At 38.3% G+C, this 12,050-nt stretch overlaps 1 protein-coding gene across 2 annotated transcripts in view; it reads right to left on the bottom strand.

The window, feature by feature from the left end:
• LOC128865092 (androgen-induced gene 1 protein) overlaps positions 1 to 11,844 on the bottom strand; it is a 58,157-nt gene extending 46,313 nt beyond the window's left edge. The window contains exon 1 of one of the 2 annotated variants that reach the window (XM_054105051.1): positions 11,656 to 11,844. The gene's annotated coding sequence lies outside the window, so the exon portion shown is untranslated. Of the gene's footprint in view, positions 1 to 11,371; positions 11,445 to 11,655 lie in introns of those variants that run through there. The other variant, XM_054105052.1, reaches the window with a different exon arrangement.
• Positions 11,845 to 12,050: the final 206 nt, after the last annotated feature.

Raw genomic sequence — 12,050 nt, 5'->3', positions numbered from 1 at the left:
GTGTGATTAGATGGACATACTCGTACAAATGCTCAAGCTGTGTGGATATTGACTTGAAGTATCTGCTGGTGGTGGTAGCAGAGATGGGAGAGGAGAGGAAGACCCACTCAGCAGTGTTGGTGAGGCGAAGTGGAGAAGGTTTTAGTGTCGCTTGAAAGAAACAGCTGTCGCTCCAAATCACTTACATATGTATGTTCATAGGTGGTTACTGCGTCAATCAAGAAGATGGGAATTAGAATGAGGCAAAATCATTTAAAAGATGAGTTGCTTACAGGAACTACAACTGGAACTGTGTTTTTTTCTTTTCTTTTTTTGTTTCCGATCAAATATAATGCAATAATTAATTTAATTAGCGCGAAATCGTGCTATGCTTACAACAATTCACTCTGCCCCGCGTAATCAGTAATGACAGTATATTTTGAATTTATAGCCAGCTTTCGCGATGGTCGCTGATTACCACCTTGATTAAAGATTTCCCGAAATATATTAAAAAAATTAAAAATAAAAATTTATTCTTCAAAAGTGATAGTTTCGCCTTCAAAGTACTCCCCATCAACAGCAACGCACTTACAGCACATCAGGTTAAACGGCTGCCCTAGCTAAAGGGCTCACTTGGACAAATGTTAGTAAATTCGTCCGTTGTGGTGCCCACCAACTCTCGAAACATTCTGGAACTCTTTTTTCGTTATAGCCTTCTGAGCCGTCTTCGATTTTTCCATTACTTTCTTTCGGCTGTTCCTAGTAGTGGATTTTTGGCTCGATCAAACAGACAAGAGGGAGCAGGCAGCCTTTCAGGTGAACTCGATGCCTTTTCGATGGATAATGATGGACTGTGCGACGGTGTGACGGTGCATTATCATGGAGCAAAACCTGCGAGTTGTTTTACTACAAATCATTTTTTTTTTGGCGAATCACGTAAACTTTTCATAACGCTCAAATAATAGTCCATATTAACTGGCTGACCTTCTGGCAAGAATTCGTGGTGTACAATGCCGTTGTAATCCGGAATAAACGACATGCTTTTTCCTTTCCCCCGACAGTCGATTCTATGTTGCATTACCGGAACGACCCGGTTTTACTACATGTTCGGCCAAGGACTGTCACACCAGCAGCACTCCCTGAACATGTGTAGGGAATGATTTTGCTACAACAACAACAACATCGTGCTTTTTTCGGTATTGGTTCATTCGGTGATCTCTACTCACTCATTTGATGTCTGGATTGCGTGTCGTACTCATAAACCCACGTTTCGTCTCCAGTAATGGCGTTTGATGAATGTTGGGTTAATTTCAGCCTTGGAAATCATGTTTCTGCGCTATCAATGCGGTTCCTTTTTTACAGGAAATTCAGGTTTTTTGAAACCAACTTTGTAGCCAAACCAAATCATTAACTAAAATTCCTTGAACGGATCCATAAGCAATGTTCAAGTTCTCTGCCAGATCTCAGCTCTCTGATGGTTAATTTGCGGTTATTGATCAACTTTTCTTTCCCTTCGTTGATGTTTTCAGCAGTTTTCGATGCTACAAACCTGTCACTATGTTCGTCATCCTCGATGGATTCACGATCTCTTCTGAAGCGTTCTCGGCAACGGCAGTTTCTTTAGTATTATTTTCCTTTTGTAGTTTCCCAACATTTTTAAAGTTTTCGCACCATTGAATCCATTTTTAACACAAAACTTAATACAAACTCGTTGTTGAAAATTCAAATCCATTATTAAAACTATAAAAAATCGAAAACACGTGCAGAGGTAGGTTTACCCAAGGCGGCGTAACTTTTGCAAATGTTAAGTGATGGCGATAAAATTTCCAAAGGAATGTTAATCATAGATGTGGCAACCTAACAAAAAAGACGAAATTCAAATCAGTTTGTTTTTCATCGTCACCTGGCAGTTTTTCCGGGAACTTTTTTATCAAGATGGTGTCAAAAAGTCATTACCGAGCTGAAGAAACTATTATCGAAAACTATGTCAAGAGTAACAAGGCGATATATATATGTTTTTCCCCCCTTGTTTACTCCTCTCGGGAGCATAGGGCCTCGACAAGACTCTTCCATCGTACACGGTTCTGTGCTGTTGTTTTAGCACCGTCCCATGAGATGTCGGCATCTGCTTGTTTGCGCAGGATCGACCTTCTCCAAGTGTTTTTTGTTTTGTGTTCTTTGTCTGGTGGTTTTCTCAATGTGTGACCAATCCATTGCCATTTTCTGCATTTGATTTGCCTAAGGATGTGTTCCTCGTTCGTTAATTCCCACAGTGCGTCGTTACTGATGGTGTTTGGCCAGAATAGTTTACAGATAATGCGACGGCATTTATTGATGAAGGATTGTAGTCTCTGTGTGATGGTGTTAGATACCAGCCATGTTTTGCTTCCGTACAACAATACGGACTTCACGCATGAGCCGAATATTCGTAGTTTAGTACAGCTGGAGATTTGCGAACTCCCCCATACTGTATGCATTCGCCCGAATGCCACTTTGCCATCTGCCGTGATGATGCAGCCAAGGTAGCAGAAGCTTTCGACGAATTCCACTAGGCCTCCGTCAACCAATATCTGCCTTACGTTATTGTGGTTAACTCTCTCCTCTTCCCCCATCTACCCATTTTTTAAGTTTCAAAATAAGCAGCCTAAGGCGGTATTTGTGTTTATGAATAGAATATGGCAAGCCAGCAGTGCGTTGGAATGCTGTCTCTGCTGCTTTTTCTCTAAACAAAAATGTGTACATATACATACATATGCACATGTATATATAAGTAGGTATGCACACGTTTAGATGAGTAGGTGCGTACGGAGAATTGTTTTTAAACTTTTAAGATCTAATAAATCTTCATAAGTTTTTTGTAAATATTGATTAAGTCTCATTCGCTTTTAGTCACTATTTGACGCGGAAAAAGATCCATATGGTGGCAGATTGTCTGCGTTAAAAAAATAAATAAACATTAATTACGAATGTTTTATGATAAACAAATAGTGGATATTGAAATTCGTTGGGCGGAAAATACTCCGATTTTTTTTTTTTTTCGTGAGAACTTGTCGTTATTTGCTACGAAAAATATAATCGCATACATAAGATTACCTTACGTGCTTGGTCATAAGGCGTTATGGGTAGTCAGAATTTTCAAAACATTTGATTTTTTTACGTTTTCTTAAAGTATAATATCTTAAAAATATTGTGTAAAAATTTCAAGTGAATCCGACAAATACTTTTCGAGTTATTCAACAATTAACAAAGGGCGCTCGGGCGCTCTGGAGCACGTATGAAAGTGGCAGATAAACGCCCTAACGATAACACTCAAGAAGGTAGAATGCTACGTAGGCATTCCCCCCGGCCCGGAGTTCTCAGAGGGGCCCGGACTCGAGATTATACGTATTTATATGAATTAGACATTATTGGAAAGGGCCCGCATTTGCAATTTTCCCCCGGGGCCCGGATATGCTCTCTCGATATTTTGGAAGCTGCTTTGACGGCTGAAGAATTATTATAGGGCCCAAGAATAGTTGACACAGTGCAAGTAATTAAATAATTCGTATAGCTCTACATAAATCGATTGCAAAACTTTAAATGCGTTCCTGAGGCCGCCATATTGTTAATTTTGAAAAAAAGCTTCGATCAGGCACAAGATTACCTATTAATAAAACTAATTTCTCTTGTCCTATTGATTTTAGATGAATCTCCAAGGACTTGTGATGATCACCACAAGGGACTTCTGGAGAAACGGGCTCCATACAAACAGCGATAACTTTTACAATTATTATTTTTTTTTTGTTCAAATTTTGCTAAAGTCAAGTCGAAACATGATGTATTAGTGCTATGTTTTTATTTTTGTAAAATAAAGCAACTGACTAGCAAACAAAATTATTGAAAATCATAATTTTTTCGGGCCTCTGACTACCCCATACGTCTTCTAGCTTCTTGCGCTTAGTACTTTCTTCAATGGCATTAGCGGCCTTTCTTTCATTACCATTTTTTAGTTGCTACACGCCAGCTGCTTTTATCCGCAAATCAATGAACTAAGGCCCTGTAAAATCAATATTTAATCTCGTAAGCTTAATATTTTTTTTTTTTTTTGAGCGGGCATGCATATGCGAGCACGCACATACATATTTGTTTCATATTATATGTATGTGTGTATGGATTTGGGTGTATGTAAATAAGTTAGGGTAAGTCAGTAAATTAATTATCTAAGCTTAATGTTGAGAGCTTGAAAATCCTATCTCTCTCTCTTTCTCTCTCTCTCTATCCCTGGATTTAGAATCCCGCCTGTACCAAGAAGACAACGAGACGTCAATGTTTAATTGATTTTAATGGTCGTGGCTGGAAGTAGCTTCAAATATTTAAAAGAAAGCCTAATCGACTCTTCAGCTGTCAGCATTTTTAACTTTAATGCCATTGCATTCGGAGTATTCGGAACTAGTGACGTTTACAAACAATCACTAAAACGCGCACACAAAATTTTATCTTATCTTGAAAAAGTTTTTTCCTAACAAAAAAAAGCCCAATTACGAGCACAGAAATTTTAATATTAAATATTATGAGATCAGATTCTACAAACCGAATTTCGGGGTGTCACATTACCCACACATTGACATCACCTATCTTTTATGGCTACTTACTTGAATGGAATTAAAAAATAAAATAAAAAGTTAACATACGTACGTCAGTGGAATTAGACACATTTTGGAGTCAATCGGATAACAAAATTCGAATTGAAATTTATAACAGGTATTTATAACACATATAACGGTTATTTATAGCAGTCTGTATGATTCGCAGATCGATGAATGACGTGAGAAATCGATTATCGAAAATTTAAGTATAGGGTGGGTCATGTAAAATTTGCTTTTTGAATCAGCTATAAAAAAAAACTAATCAATATTTTTTCAAACTTTTTTTTTTTTGTATTTTGAAGATTGAACATTGTCATTTATGAATGAAAAATCATATCGTTCAAATGACTGCCACGACTGGCTTTACAGTAGGCCATTCGATCAACCCTGATTTTAAGCACATTTTCGATTGTTTGGGCTCCAATTTCTACAGTAACGTGTGGATTTTCTGAGCCCCAAATCCGACAATTTTGCTTATTGACGTAGCCACCGATGTGAAAATCAGAAAAGAAGGAGAAGACTCACCACTTTGGAAATAAGTTTTCAATATTTCCCAATTTTGTTCAAGCGTATAACGTTCCATTTCGTAAATGTCAAACCTTTAAGTGAACACATTTGACATGTCATTTGTGTTACCATTCTCAAAAAATAGGTGGTTCAAAAAGCAAACGCTATATGGCCCACCCTGTATTTCAATAAAATTTATATCAATAATTAATTCCTCTATATTTTCTAAAATTTCATAATAATTCATCACAATTCTAACATTGTAGTTTGAATTATCATTTTAATAATCTGGAAATATATTTAAATGGAACTTGCAAGTGTTGTAGGGAGGAATATGAAACCGCCAAACATGCACTGGCATTGTGCCCAGCACTGATGCTTAAGCGGTACAAACACCTGCATATTTTAACAGAGAGGGAAATAAAACGCAATAACTCAATGGTTGAAAAACAAGACTGGCACTCTCCAAGAAGTATAAAGTGTCGTTTTGATACCAATTTGAGACCTCCAACAGGCAGATATCTACAGCCAGCAGAGCTGTTGATGTAATGAAGAAGAATGATGGAATTTAGGTTGGCGCACTGCACCAGGCTGCCGAAGAAAGGAGCACTCAGTGACTATAACCGTCTAACTGCCAAACCTGGGCATTTACAGAGCAACTGCTCAACAGTATCCTTCTCTGAAAGGTCCTCACAGCTTCTGCAGTTCTAGATTAAATGGTAAACCTAGCTTTTCCGCATGTCCAGCCGATTGTCCAATGGCCGATAAACACAGATACGATTTTGGAAATTGAAAGGCTTGGAGTCCCCAGGACTTTCTGAGTCCTCCGTATATTGTACTGGGGCCAAAGCGTTTTCGAAATGCACCATGTCGACGTCAGAGACTTGGCTGTTGGAAAACCAGAACTGAAGTGCTGAAACCACAAATCATTCAATCGGGTACCAGAAATTTGGGTAGCAAAACTCTTTAGGGCAATCTTTTAACCATAATTTTGCTGCTGTCGAAGACCGTTTTCTAAGAGAAATAGGCCAATAATGCCGCCGCTACAAAAGACAAAATAGTCACTCAACATACAGTATCTTCTCTACGACTAAGCGGGGATTTTCCGAGCACCAGTTGCCGCACCCCTGCTTGCACTTTGAAGGTATTATGTTAGCAACTAAGTTCTCGCTGTTTGTCAATAGATGCAGCAAGCAGTGTGTCGATTCTAATCATAAACCAAGCTTAGATATATAGAAAACTTGGTATCATGTACTTTTGGTTTTGTGAAAATGTCTGATTTTGTGCTGAATAATCGTCATTTGCGTTAAGTGTTGATTTTCCCCTTTCATTCGAAAAAAAACGGCGGCGCAACGGCTGGAGCCCATCGAGAGCTACAAAAAGTTTATGGAGATGCTGCTTTAAGTGAAACAACGAGATTGGTTCCGTCGCTTCAAAGACGGTGATTTAAATGTTGACGACCGTCCGCGTAAAGGAAGGCCAAAAACCTTTGAAGACGCTTAATGGGAGGCATTGCTCAATAAGGATCCACGTCAAACGCAAGAAGAGTTTGCTTCAGTATTAGGAGTTACCCGCCAATCCATTTCCAAGCGATTGCATGCTTTGGGAATGATTCAGAAACAGGGAATGTTGAACGTCGTTTTTTCGCCTGTGAACAACTGCTCCAGCGGCAAAAACATTACGGTTTTCTTCATCGCATCGTGACGGGTGATGAAAAATGGATTCATTACAGTAATCCAAAGAAAAGAAAGTTACTGCCCGGTCATGCTTCTACGTCTTACTCGGCCGGATTCACTTGTAACCATTTTTTCAGTATAAAGTTGTATTTTCATAAAAAAAAAACAGCGAGAACTTAGTTGCGCGCCTAATAAGTTTTAAATATTTAAACGTTGCTCAAGTGTGAACCAATTTATTTCGTATCGCGTGCCATCTTCTGTTAAATATTTAATTTTAATTGTGACCAAACAGGTACCAATAAAGTAATTTAAAATTCACATGCCTATATTAAGAACGTCCCTAACACAAGCACATAGTCGCATGCAATACATAATAAAAGCCGGGTCCCATGCGGTTTGCAACCGTCAATTTTGTCACCATTGTTATTGTTGCACCATTAAAGCAGAAATTCCAATAAATAGATGTGGCGCACAACAAACAAACACCACCGCTGCCACACAGTCACTGCATTTGGTTGGAAACAAAATTACTCAAGTGCGTTGCTGCCATAGCAGTGGGGGCAAGCAAAGCTCATGACGAATAAATTGGAAACAAATAGTGGGGTTGCGGGGACGTAGGAAGCGGCTGTCGATATCGAGTGAGCAGTTAGACAACAAGTAATGGGTGTGACCGAAAGAGCGCTGAATTATTGTATCACTACAAGCCACGCGGTAAGGGTGCGGGCATCGATGTGAATATTAAATGCAGTTGGCTTATTGGAAACTTGCAATACGACCGGGATCAGTTGAGCGGAACAAAGCGGCGGTCGGCGTTGAGATGAAACTGTATACAGACAAGTAAATCATTGAAGCATAGCTCTTGGATGGCACAATTTCACAATGTGCGAGTTGAGAAATTTTAAAAAGAGAGATTAATAAGTGATATTGAATTATTTGTTAATAAATAAAAGCAAAATGGGGAAAATGCGGAATTATTCGTACTTTGATGCTGATGCGATTTTAGGTTACTTAGACATTTTGATCTATTTTAAATGAAGCGATTGAAGGCAATTTTTTATTAGAAAGAATTTGATATTACCGGCCTGATACATAGATACTCTTGTAGGCAGAGGTGTTAGAAATATATACATAAACAAATATTTTTTTCTCACTTTATGGGTATATTTTGGTGTAAAAGAAATCCATTATTTTCTCGGTAGATGTCTGAGGCGAAGTAGATTCCACAGAAATATGCGGGCAAGCGCTCGATTGGAACCCGCAAGGAAGGCGAAAAAGGACGCCCTAAGTGCACTTGGAAGAAAAGTCTCGAGGAAAACTTTAGACTGCAGTGAAATCAAAGAAAAGAAGACAAAGTCATCGGGAAGGATCGTAACCGTTGGAAGCGTTTTCTAGAGGTCCCATGTCCCATCAGGGAGAAATTAAGAGCGATGGCTGTAGTGATCGCTAACTCGTAAAGTATCGAGCAAAGAATTTAAAGTTTATGCTTGTTGTCAAAGTGACATTTGACACTAAAAAAAAATCGCCTGCTGTTTTTTGTTTGTTTCATTTAGTTGTGAGTTACAGGGAGTTAACAGTTAACAATGGCAGTCCACAAAGAGAAAATTCGATACATTTTACAGTTTTTTTTTTTTTTTTGGTAATGGCGAAAAGGCGCAAATGTAAGCCAGACCACTGAAATTGATGGTGTTTATGGTTCTGCTACTGTAACGGCAAATTGCTATATGCGCAATTTAGGTTTCGTCGATTTCGTTCAGTCATTTTTGATGTTAAAGAGATTTGGAAATGTCGATAAAATCACAGAAAAAATCAAAGCTGATCGGCATATTAGCAGAGATAGGGGTCGTCCATAAAATAGTTTTAAACCATTTGCGCAAAAACTTTAAGCAAAAATAAAGGATTTCTTACACCCTTTTTAGGTGTTTAGCCGAGGTCTTCATCCTATTTGTGATGTGCGTCGTGATGATTTCCACAAATGGAGGAATCTACAGTTTTACGCCGCCTCTGAATGGCAGATAGTTGTTTATGAGCAGCTTTTTCATGGCAGAAAATACTCGGAGGTTTGCCAGTAGATCGATCTTTTAGAAGCTGCTTTAGAGCCGTGGACACGCAAACATTTCGGTCGTAGACCTTGGACGTTCCAAGAGGACTCGGCACCGTGTGAACCAAGAATGGTTAAAAAATCATGTTCCGCTCTTCATTTCGTCCACACAATGGCTTTCGAATTCGCCAGACGCAATTCCGATGGACTATTCCATCTGGTCCATTTTGGAGAGCAAGGTAAGGAATAAGAAATAAAAAAAAAGATGGATGCGCTGAAAAAAGCGATTATACGAGAATGGGCCAAAATACCTCAAGATCACATTCGTGCAGCGTGCAACTAATTTTTTGACCGTTTGAAGGCTATAGTCAAGGCAAAAGGTGGTCATATCGAGCTAAAGTGAATATGCTAAAATTGTAATCATTTTTGAACAATTTTGTCTTTGGTATCAATAAAAACTAATTTCACACAAAAAAGTTATGGTGTTTTGAATAGGTAACACTTCATATCGTTCACCCTGTAGTTTTAAACCGCTGAAATGTTGAACCATCGATTTTTTTTATTTTCATAATTTTTTTAAGAGCAATTTACTTTGCCGAAATGTTCTAAAATATGTACTTTATATATATCTTATGTTAGTTGTTGTCTCAGAAAAATTAAAAAACTGATAAAAGAACGGCAACAAATAGGGAAGTGGTGCTGAAATGAATAGTGTTTGTATTTTGACAGGCCAATTGGATGGATTCGTTAGGGCTTTTTTTTGTGATTTTTTTTTTTTTTTTGTGATTTTTGTATTTTTTGTGATTTGTTTTTTATCATGTTATTTTAACAGTGGCAGCTCTAGAAATCTAGACGAAATGTCTGTACCACATCTCCGCGGAACGAAATGGATTGCCTTACGCTTGAAAAACTTTGAGAAATATTGCCAACTTATTTCCAAACTCAATCCTGTGTAGCGCATTTTCATCTTGGCGGCGGGAAATGGCAGTGGTGTGGATTCTTGAATATCATTGACGAATTTTTCTTTGAAAATGCTGCTGGAAACGCCATTTCGGTCAGGGGCGACCGCTTTAGAGGCATGAGAAACAATCCTTTATGGCCTACAATTTTAGATATATAATTAAGTGATCACACAGCGCATGCCACAATCGAGCTTTTTTGCGCCAAGCTCGGTAAAAGTGTTATCAGCCGTCACGGCAATGCTAATTGACCACCTCGGATCTGCGATTTGACGCGTTAGATTTTTTTGTGGAGTGCCGCGAAAGACCGGACCCAGAACCTTAAGGCGAATATCGAGCAAACCATTCGTGAGATAGAGCGAGAACAGGTCACCAAAGGCTCGGAAAACTGAGTTAACAGGATGTGCTAGTGCGAAGCCAATCGAGGCAGCCACATGAATGAAGTCATGTTCCATAAATAATGGCAATGTTTGCTCTTTCAAATAAATTAATAATACATACGAGTATACCGAAACAAATTTATTTTTGTTTATTTTCTTTTTGATTTTTTTCAAAAGAAACCACTGTATGGGCCAGCCTGTATGGATGCTGAATCCATTTGCCGTACTACTTTCGAACTATTGAAAAAAAATTGAAGTGGAAGTGATATATTCCGATACATGCAACACCTTGCAAGCGGTGGTTTTTCCCGCAGGGTATGCACATTCATTTGTGCATACATACATACAAACATATATATCTACATATGTTCAAGTATTTATTTATTTATAAAACGGAATATCATTAATTGAATAAGCTTTGATTTCATCTTCATGGCAATAACAGTCGCTAACTCCATTATTTAAGAATTCAGTAGAGTTCAAGTGTCATGTAATCAGCTGTTCCAATGGCTGACTCAGACGGCTATTAAGGCAGAGTATTTATTAGTAGATTCAAATCGCAGTGTGCGATCGATATGCTGTACCACTTACAGATGTTTATTATGACCTAAGCTATTTACTATTATTTTTTTATTGTTATTTTTTATTATTATTTTTTTTAATATTTTTTTTAAAACTATTAAACATGTGCAAGAAAATTGGGTAAGTAATAAAATTTTACGAACAAACATATATACACATATATGTACATATGTGCATGTGCAATTTAATTAAATACACACAACCGAAACTTTAGCAACAAAGTGTTCACTACTTCTACACACAAAATAATAAAAACAAACAATTAAATCTCTGTCACACAAAAGAGTCAACTTTATTATAGTCCCGTGTCATACAAAATCAATATTTGTCCTCGAAGAAAATTAAACTAGACCAAAAAACGGAAAGCACAACAAAAAACAAAATGTCTTTCATAGCCCTTTCCCTCTAAAATGTATTATCCAACGTAACTTATATGTGCCACAGGCGAAGTCCGAAAAAACAAACAACTACATACATACATATGTATGTGTGTACAAGTAACTACATTAAGTAGCACAGTTCCAGGAGATTAAACAAACAAAAATAAACGCACACATATCCACGTACAAAACTTATAAACACACACACCCATGAAACGAATGCGACACTACGCGACACAACACACCTTCGCCGGTGACACTGCGACAAGAGTCACGCTAATCCACTCCACACCGCACTGCACTCTCACTCGTGTAGGGGTGACACTAACTGTGCATCAACCGATTCGGCTCACTTTTAACGCGTTACTACTACCGTATTCCCTACATACAGATGTATGTATGTGTGTGTGTAAGTATGTAAGCATAGGAACCCAAACAAAAGTGTCAGCTCTAACTTGTAACGCTTCACTCGTTAGCTATTTTTGCTCTATGACACGCAACAATATTTGAGTATTAAACGCTCGCTCACCGTTCCTTGTTTTGGCAATAATTTTACTTTTCTAATGCCGCTCAATATGTTCGGATGGAGCGCACTCAAATGGCACATCTATACGACTCTGCTACTGACAATCAACTGGCAACTAAAGCGATGGCGCATACCGAAGCTCAAATTATTCTGGGTACGTGCAGACGCACGGATATGGCTTTGTATAGACACACGCCGGATTGCCAGAGCCAGTACTAACCAAGACCAGCCGAAGTCAAAGCCTTCATCGTCATTGGCAGTGAGGGAATTTTTGTTGACTGAATTGAGGCACAGTGGGTAAAGAGCAGTCGAATTTTTATACGAATATAGCAACACTTACTATATTCATACTTCTATGCAGAGTCGTGTCGGATTGAGAAGAAGCTGATTTGTTAGAA

Source organism: Anastrepha ludens, chromosome 5 (genome assembly GCF_028408465.1).
Source record: "Anastrepha ludens isolate Willacy chromosome 5, idAnaLude1.1, whole genome shotgun sequence".
In the NCBI taxonomy this organism is placed as follows: domain Eukaryota; kingdom Metazoa; phylum Arthropoda; class Insecta; order Diptera; family Tephritidae; genus Anastrepha; species Anastrepha ludens.
Note: the sequence above shows the minus strand (reverse complement) of the source record. Positions and strands in the feature narration are given on the sequence as shown.